The 9,364-nt window shown below is 42.9% G+C and overlaps 1 long non-coding RNA gene across 1 annotated transcript; it reads left to right on the top strand.

The window, feature by feature from the left end:
• Positions 1–3,969: 3,969 nt before the first annotated feature.
• On the top strand, positions 3,970–8,385 carry LOC129058696 (uncharacterized). The gene is made up of 3 exons (XR_008523991.2): positions 3,970–4,301; positions 4,540–4,628; positions 5,310–8,385. It is a non-coding gene; the product is annotated as an uncharacterized LOC129058696 (long non-coding RNA).
• The last annotated feature ends 979 nt before the right edge of the window (positions 8,386–9,364 follow it).

The following is a 9,364-nucleotide window of genomic DNA, read 5'->3' as shown; positions in this document are numbered from 1 at the left end:
TTTAGTAATCATTAGGGAAATACAAATTAAAACCACACCAAAAAACCCACAACGTGCCTATTTGAATAGCTATAATTTTAAAACCTGGCAATACGAAGTGCTGGTGAGAATTTTGAGCAGTTGGAATTCATATACATTGCTGGTAGGAATGCAAAATGGCACAGCCACTTTGGGAAACAGTTTGGCAGTTCTTATAAAGTTAAACATATACCTACCATATGACCCAGCAATCTTATGCCTAGCTATATATCCGAAACAAAAGAAAAGATGTGCAAACTATAGGAGAGGATTCTCTCTACCCTTCAGATTCTTAGTTAGAACAGACTCCTATAACAAAAGGTAGATTAACAAGAGGAAAACAAACTAATTTAACAGCATGTATACCTTATGTATACATGGGAGATACCCAGAGAAATAAGTAAATCCCAAAGGTGTGGCTTTGAATTCAGGCTTAAATACAATTGTCTACTGAAACAAAGAGGGAAGGATGTGAGGAAGGACAAACGTAAGGAGATGCCCAGGAAAGCAGGATAACAAGGGTAAGATTTCTTACACAGATTTAAGTCTGGTGCCTTGTCCATTGATAAGAGTCTCTAGTGATGTAATGTCATCCTTCTCTTCATAGTACATAGGGAGACACCCTTATAAATAGAGATTTCCTTTATAGACATAAATGTCCTTTATAAAAGGGTAACTTCTGCTCTGTTTTCAGATCTTCTGCGTCTACAGTTTCTCAAAATGATTAGCACAAAATAATCCATATGCCAAAGAAGCATATTTTGAGGTGGCATATTCTGGTCTCCTACAATACAAAAACCTATAGGTAAATATTTGTAGCTGATTTAAAAATTGGAAACAACCTAGATGTACCACAAATTGTGGAGAGGCTGGACCCAGAATTGTTTGATTCCATTCATATGGCACTCCGGAAAAAGCAAAACTATAGGGAGGAAAATAGATGAGTAGGTAGCGGATCAGGGGTTGGGGGGTGGGTTATCTATGAAGGAGTAGCACAAGGAAACTTTGGGGTCATGGAATTATTATGTATAGAATTATAGTGGTCCATAGTACAATTCTGTGCATTTGCCAACACTGATAGAACTGTACCACAAGAAGTGAATTTTATTACATGTAAATTTTTTTAAAAACTCAACCAGGATAAAGAAAATGTGGCACATATACACCATGGAATACTATGCAGCCATAAAAAAGAATGAGATCATGTCGTTTGCAGGGACATGGATGAAGCTGGAAGACATCATTCTCAGAAAACTAACACAGGAACAGAAAACCAAACACTGCATGTTCTTACTCATAAGTGGGAGTTGAACAATGAGAACACATTGACACAGGGAGGGGAACATCACACACCGGGGCCTGTTGGGGGCCTGTCTCCCTCCCTTGTTGGGCAAGGGGAGGGAGGGCTTAAAACCTAGATGACGGATTGATAGGTGCAGCAAACCACCATGGTACGTGTATACCTATGTAAGAAACCTGCAGTTTCTGCACATGTATCCCAGAACTTAAAGTAAAATTAAAACAACAACAACAACAAAACCTCAACCAGGATGTAAGAGAAAAGATGGAATGCAGATTGTGATAAATGCATTTTACTATGCTACAAATTAATCATATAACTTCTCTGAAAGGGATGGGGAAGAAATAAGCTGACCTGAGTAAGGGTCAGCTAAGTAAGGGTTTCCAGAAAACCCTTCAGCTTCCCTAAGAAACTTTGGAAAACAGCACCAGATCTGCCCCAGTGAAACCTGGTGCCCTGCAAGCCCCCATGGTCCCAGTCTCCAGGCTGGAAATTGTGGACAAAACTTTTAAGATGCTCCAACACCAGGTCTATTTTGTGTCCTCAGGCATCAGGCTGACCCCAGTGCCTTCAGATTTTGAGCCTGTTGTTTGTTCTGACACTTTAGCTCTCTGATAAGTTCAAAGAAAGTTCTGAATTTGAAGTTAACTCAGTTACTTTCATTGTAAGTGTAAGAATGATGTCTCTTCTATCTCTCTACAGAGTGGTAAGTCCTTTCTTTCCATTTTTAATGGCTAAACTGTATTTCATTAAATGAATATGTAATTTATTTTATTTAACCAATCCCAATCACTTACTATTGTGCCTTTAGGCAATTTTCCACTTTTTGCTATTATAAACAAAGTTAATGGACCCTTGTAGGCATCTTTGAGTTGCTATAAAGGGATACCTGAGGTTGGGTAATTTATAAAGAAAAAAGGTTTATTTGGCTCATGGTTCTGCAGGCTGTGCAAGAATCATGGTGCCAGCATCTGCTTCTGTTGAGGACTTCAGGTTGCTTCTACTCATGGTGGAAGGCAAAGGGGAACTGCTGTGTGCAGAGATCCCATGGCAAGAGAGCCCCCATGAGGGACCCGCCCCCATGACCCAAACACCTCCCACCAGGCCTCACCTCCAACGCTGGGGCTCAAATTTCAACATGAGGTTTGGAGGGGTCAAATATTCAAACCATAGCAACGGGAGAAGACATTTCCTCATGAAGAAGCAATATAAATTGAAATACAACCTGTAGAATTTATATAGACATTATGCAATCTGCAGAAGCACATATTGGGACTGAAAAAAGGATTGCACTAATGAATTCTGTCATAGATGTGTTTCTTGTTCTCATTTTAGAATAAATGATATCCATATCAGATTATCTGGGTGATTAGCACAATGGCTTTGATTTAAAAGTAGGAAGCCTACATGTTGACTGTTCCCTGAGGCTGACTGCTATAGCCTATGTGCTCTACCCAACCCAGAAAGGGAGCCTCTCCTTCACCCAAACAGGCAGCTGTATCAGTGTTTGGGTGAAAAGGAAGATGGATTTCAGCTGCCCTAAAAAACAAAGAAAAGTTGAAGATGGCTTCTTCCCCTTCTCTCCCTCCTCCTCCTCCTTCTTCTTCTTCTTCCTCTTCCTCCTCCTCCTCTCCCCACCTCCATTCCACTCCTCCCCCACCCCCCACCTCCTCCTCTTCCTCCTCCTTCTGCGAAATAAGCCTGACTTACTGGTAGGAGAGTCTGTCTTGAATCAAAAATGGGTTGGCCGGGCACAGTGGCTCACGCCTGTAATCCTAGCACTTTGGGAGGCCAAGGCGGGTGGATCACTTGAGGTCAGGAGTTCGAGACCAGCCTGGCCAACATGGTGAAACACTGTCTCTACTATAAATACAAAAATTAGCCAGGCGTGGTGGCAGGCACCTGTAATCCCAACTACTCGGGAGGCTGAGGTGGGAGAATGGCTTGAACCCGGGAGGCGGAGATTGCAGTGAGCCAAGATCACACCACCACACTCCAGCCTGGGTAACAGAGCAAGACTCCGTCAAAAAAAAAAAAAGGGTTAACTGAATTACAACAGGAAACGTCTCCAGTACAGCCCAGCTTGCTCCAGGTCCCAATGGGTGAAGCGAGCATCTCATCCCTGCTTCCTTCAACTCTGGATTTAACAGGTAGCTACCCTAAGGTGCCCCGGCAAAGTGATCTGGACCTTGGGATTTCTGCTTTCAGGATTGCCTAAAGAAGAATTAACAGTTGCCAAAGGAAAAGCAGTAATCAGGAACCCTGTCTCTAAATGTAGCTAATTTCTATTTAATTGGCGAGTAACTACATTTAAAATAAACACGAGTTGGTAATCAAAAACAGGAGGTTAAAGGATAGGCAATTGTAGAAGTCAGAGAGAATTACCAGGCCAAAACAAAGCTGAGGGAGAGTGGAGAGACATGCTGCTTCAGAGAAAACATGGTCAGGAGAAGAGGAATTGTCGCTGCTGTGGGCCTCACAGATCTCATAAAGATTTATATCAGGTTTTATTTGTGTTTGTTAGTCATCAACGAAACTGATTTTAATCACCAACTGGTCTTTAATTATGAAGCATTCATTCCTTTATTACATAAAAATTAAAAACACATGTAAGCGGCAAGTTTAAAACTATCAAACGGGTTGAGTTTGGCACATCCTTGTGCAACCCCGGAGAAAGAGGCAGAGATTGGACAGGTTTCTAGAAAACCCTTCAGCTCCCCAGGCATTTGCTGAACCCCTGGCTGCTGGCAGTATGGGCTTTCAGGCAACCGCGGCGACGGCTCCCCTCCAAGGGAAGAATGTGGAATCCGCAGAGCTGGGTTGAGGCACATCCGCTGCCAAACTGTCTCCAGCATTTGTAATCCCTGCTTTTCGGCACCACCCAAGATGTACTAATGCGCCTTGTGAAGACTCACTCCTGTGGCCTGTGGAGTTCGGCATTGAAAGAGGGGGTGGGAGAGGAAAGGAAAGAGAAGGGGAAAGGGTAAGAATGGCTTGAGTGAGATCTCTAAGCTGTGAGCAAGTTCTTCAAATTGAGTTTTCCTTTGAGGCAGACATTTTCCAGTTAAACTTTAAACTCAAAAGCTTGTCCTATTTATCTCCAAAATGCAGGCTATGTGTCTCCCTCCTAATTAGCATGAAATTATTTCTTCTTTTTCCTTCATTAGAAATTAGGATTTATTTTTTTAAAGATAAAATTTGTATTCCTGCTTAATTTTTAGACTCATTTGGAAGCAGTGCATTTTTATCAGAGGTACTGAAAAGCCTTTCGAGAATCAGTCAAGAAAAAGGAATGCGCATGAGAGTCACGGTGAGTAGCGCTTCTCATCAAACTAGCTGCCCAGGGGTGTTAAAGTGCTTTCTAAAAAGGGAACTAATAGGGCTGCTCACCATTTACTGTTTTCTAAGAGCCTTAGCTAAATTAATCATAGCACACACTAGCCCTGTAAGGTAAAATGATTCCTGGTGTTTTGAAAGCAATCAGCGATCCACAAAGAGGGAGGTAATGTCTCCCAGAACCAAGATTAAAACTCCGACGTTGAGGGAATCTCCACTCCCTTCCTGTCATCAAAGGCCAGCTTGTTTGTATCCAAGCAGGGTCTTGGGTGGGCCAAGCTCTGTTAAAGTGGCCACAGGAATAAGCGGCCACCACACAAGTGAGGATGCGGGGGACAGTCCATCTTCTGGGGCTGTGTGAATGCAAGCTTAGTAGTGGGGGCTGTCACATTTTAAGTGGACAGGTGTGAGTCCCAGGCCTCCTGCTCGGAGACTCAAACCCAGCTGAGGCTTGCCCAGGAGGGGCTGGCTTCATCCTGGGCCACCCACACACTGGCAGGCCTGTGCACATGGAGGCTAGTTCCCTTCCTGCATTAGCCACGGCATGGATTCCTACTCACATCTGTACAGCCAGAGCAAAAGCCTGTAATTTCCATAGAATCCAGTTCTTTGAGTCAGAACTCCAGATAAGTGTTTGTTTTATTTTTCTTTACAGGTCAAATCATGTGATTGTAGGGAAAGCCTAGGCTATCATGGAGGGAAGAGATTGGATAAATTATTTGAAAAGTAAGCCTGTGAATTGCTGTGGAGGAACAATAGCCTGCCTCTTATCTGGAGCCTTTCCAAGGAAAAGCAAAGGGGACCCTAGAAGGCCTCCTGGGAGACAGTTTAATTCTGAAAACAAAGCAGTACTTCACCTCTTGTGTGTTGGGTAGAGCTGTAAAACAGAACACAGTCAAAATAGTCATTAGGGCCACATCAATGTCTGCCCAAAGTCAGGCGAGCATTCCCAGGAGGCTGGGGGGCTATGGCAGTTGCACACCGTCAACCTCCTTTCTCCATTGTCACACAGCAGAAGAGCGTGTTCCATTCCACTAAAGTTGCGGGCGGGGGTTGAATAATTTATTGACTGAAAACTGGGGGCCTGAGTTAGATGGTAAACAAGTTTAGAGTACTGTTTTTTGTTTTTTAAGTTATGTTTGTTTTATGTATTGAAGTGCTTAAAATGTATTTTAAAAATTCACAACACCCCAGAAATTCAGGAACTTGAGGAGACAATAGTGACAAACATTTAATGGCAACATTTGGACACTTTAAAGATTATTTCAGGAACTTTAATGCTGATAAATGAGAGAAGCGACAACTTTTCCTAACTATAACATTTCGGCACCTGAGTACAGAGATCAAAACAAGAGCGAGCATTTCGAATTCATATTGTGAAGCACGTACAAAAAGATTACTCTGTTAGCCTTCACAATGTGGAGAGTTCATCTTTTCATCTTATCAAATAAAAAATACCCAAATTCTTGAACAGGCATTCAGTTAGGAAAAGAGGGTGGGGTGATGAAATGTGTTCTCATTCAGCAAACACTTTGCAGATATTTCTAGTCAAAAATCCCTGTGGTCTAGGCTAGTGAGAGAAAAACGTGCCCTCTGCCCAGTGACAGCGGCTTCACGGGGATCAGCTTTCACCAATGCAGGCAGGGGAACAAAGGGCAGGCTTCATCTGCCTGCATCCCACAGGCCCTTGCGCAGGGGAGTTCCATTTCAGTGCCCATCACATGACCTCTCAGGCCAAAACGCTTTTTAATAATTCTGATTTTGAATATCAAATGGAAGTGAAAAGTACATTTAGGAAGGAAGGGCTCTATCCTTATTGAAGAACATGCTCTATGCAAACAGGTTGGGTAAGCACCAGCTCTTGTAGAGCTGTGGTTCTCAGCTTTGGCAACACACTGGATAACCTCCTCTAAAAGGTACTGATGCCTGCTTTCCTCCCTCCTCTGCCCCTAAAGAAAGTAGAATTTAATTTTAAGCTCTAGGGTGTGGCCTGGGCATCAGGACTTTTTTTTTTTTTTTTTTTTGACAGAGTCTCACTGTGTCACCCAGGCTAGAGTGCAGTGTGCAGTCTTGGCTCACTGCAGCCTCGATCTCCCAGGTTCAAGAGATTCTCCTGCCTCAGCCCCCTAAGTAGCTAGGATTACAGGCACGCACCACCACACCAGGCTAATTTTTGTGTTTTTTGTAGAGACGGTCTTTCACCGTGTTGCCCAGGCTGGTCTTGAACTCCTGAGCTCAGGTGATCCACCTGCCTCAGTCTCCCAAAGTGCTGGGATTACAGGCATAAGCCACAGCCCCTGGCTGGCATCAGGATTTTTAAAAGCTCCCCAAGTGCAGTCAAGGTTGAGAACAGCTGCTATAGTGTGATTTAATACAGCATTCAAAGCCTCTCATAATCTAGCCTCAGCCTAATTTTTCCTTCCCCCACCCTATCTCAGCCTGTACATAAGCCACAGAGACATTCTCACTGTTCTCTGAATGTACTTGGCTCATTCATATTTCCAGGCTTTCTTGCACACACATTGTCTGACTCTGGGCACCTAAGGAAAGCTCAGCTCCAATGTCCTCTCCTCTTCCGTGAAACCTTTCCCGTCAATCCCACCTTCACTACTAAGTCACTCCTTGCTCGTTGATCAGATGGAAGAATGCTTTGTGCATATCTCTACTGGAGCCCTTCTCACTTTACATTAAAGATAACTGTATATAGGTCAGCCCACTCCTCCTCCCTAATAGCATGTGGACCCTTTGTAGTTTCAGCAGTAAGCACAGGGCTTGGTTTCTATGAATACTTATTGAGTGAATGGATGAATGAATGCCAATCTTGTACATTGTTGATGTTCACCACATTGAACCCAGTTCTCAAACCAGGATCACTTGGGAGATTCTGAGTCAGTAATTTGAAGGTCTGTATCATTCCTACTCAAAGTGTGGTCCATAAGCCAGCAGTGGCTATATTATCTGGGAGCTTGTTGCAAATGCAGAATATGTATTTTAACAAGATCCCCAGGCAATTCACATGCACATTACACTTTCAGCTATATTTTTAACAAGCTCCCAGGTGATTCCTTTGTAGCCCGGCTGATGACCCGCATTTCATAACCACTGTTCTAGACCTTCATTTGCTGAATGGAGTGGTCCCTGTGTGATTGCCTACAGGTTTCTTCTAGTCTCCCATTTTTCTTCCTAGTTAACAAAGCCCAAATTTTGTTTGGAAGGGTGATCAGCCCTTCACCCACCAGGCCTTTGCCTCAGGGAAGCTTGACCCCACCTTTAGACCCCATATTGGGCCTGAGTAGTCCAAAGACATATCCCATTCCCCTGGCCAGGGATTAGTTTAGGGATAGACATGTGACCAAATTCAGCTCAAAAAATGTGAGTCTGCAGGGGCAATCTAGAAAAAGTGTCCTCTTTCCTAAGAGAAAGCCACAGGAGGGGAAAAAAATGTCTCAGGACATTGTCCTGCCTAAACATGATGCCTTGGACATTCTGCTTCTGTCTTGCTACCTGCAACACAAGGAAATCCAACACTGAGGGATCAGAGCAGAGGGACGGAAAGCACCTGGATCTTACGACATTGTTGAGCTCTTTTGTCTCTTGACTTCTAGTTATGAGATGTAATTTTCTTACTGTTAAAGTCATTTATGTTCCTTGCAACCAAAAGCATTCATTGATACACTGAATATAGTATAATATTTATTCAATCAATAAATGCCTGGCAAATTACCCAAGTATGAGTAATTGTAGTTTGTCTCACAGCTATTCTTTCAAGTAAAAGTGATGCTCCATGACAAAAACGGCTAGTTTAGCTTGTAACACAAACAACTGCACAAGTGCTTTTCCTTGAGGCAAGTATTGTACTTTCATATGCAACAGATGTATGTGCTTTATGCATGTTCCCATTTCATAACACAGAGTATTAGAAACATGTATACTTCAGGGTTGAGATCTCATAAAATGAGTAGTTTTCACAGCTTCATTGAGGACACTCTTAAATGAAACTGGCAGGTCTTTTTTTGAGTACTAGGAAATGGGTAGCAGTAAAGAATACAGTAACTATTAATATAGTTTGGTGCTACTGCCTTGAATTATGCTAAGGCATCAGCAGTTTTCATCATCATTGCTTTGACATCATCAGTGCAGGTGTCAATACAGTGAAAAAGGTAAATGGCATCTTGGTGTGATTATGGAAATAGATTGATCTAATGGACCACCCGAAGTAGGCTTGGCCTCCCCAGGGATCTTAGAGAACTGCTATAGTAGGTGATTACCTGGGAAACAAAATCTCTTAGGAGAAGTTATGGATACAAAATGGTTATTGTTGAGGCCTGGAAGAGACTGAATTATGTGCCATATCATGGTTCTGACTCCTTTATTTGGGTCAATGTCACTATTGCCTCAGTGATTGCCAGCATATGGGGCTGGTAACAGAGGAGTCCTAGGAGTATCCGGGTGCTGAGGTGCTTGTGAGGCCTTAGGCTGGAGGGCACAGCAAATGGGCTCACCCAGTGCTACCAGTTACAGACACGTTCACAAGTCTGTGAATCCACAACTAAGTTCTTTATTTCCGTCTTCAGCCTGTTAGGTAATTTATCCTGTACTCAGCTTAGAAATGCACTATTTAATGTAGTCTGATTTCTGTTTATAATTCTTAAAATACTCTTATTAGTGAAGTCTTCAAAGTTCAGCCTTTTCTTGGGCTAAAATTTCTCT

Source organism: Pongo abelii, chromosome 2 (genome assembly GCF_028885655.2).
Source record: "Pongo abelii isolate AG06213 chromosome 2, NHGRI_mPonAbe1-v2.0_pri, whole genome shotgun sequence".
In the NCBI taxonomy this organism is placed as follows: Eukaryota; Metazoa; Chordata; class Mammalia; order Primates; family Hominidae; genus Pongo; species Pongo abelii.
This window is presented reverse-complemented; position numbering and strand designations above follow the sequence as displayed.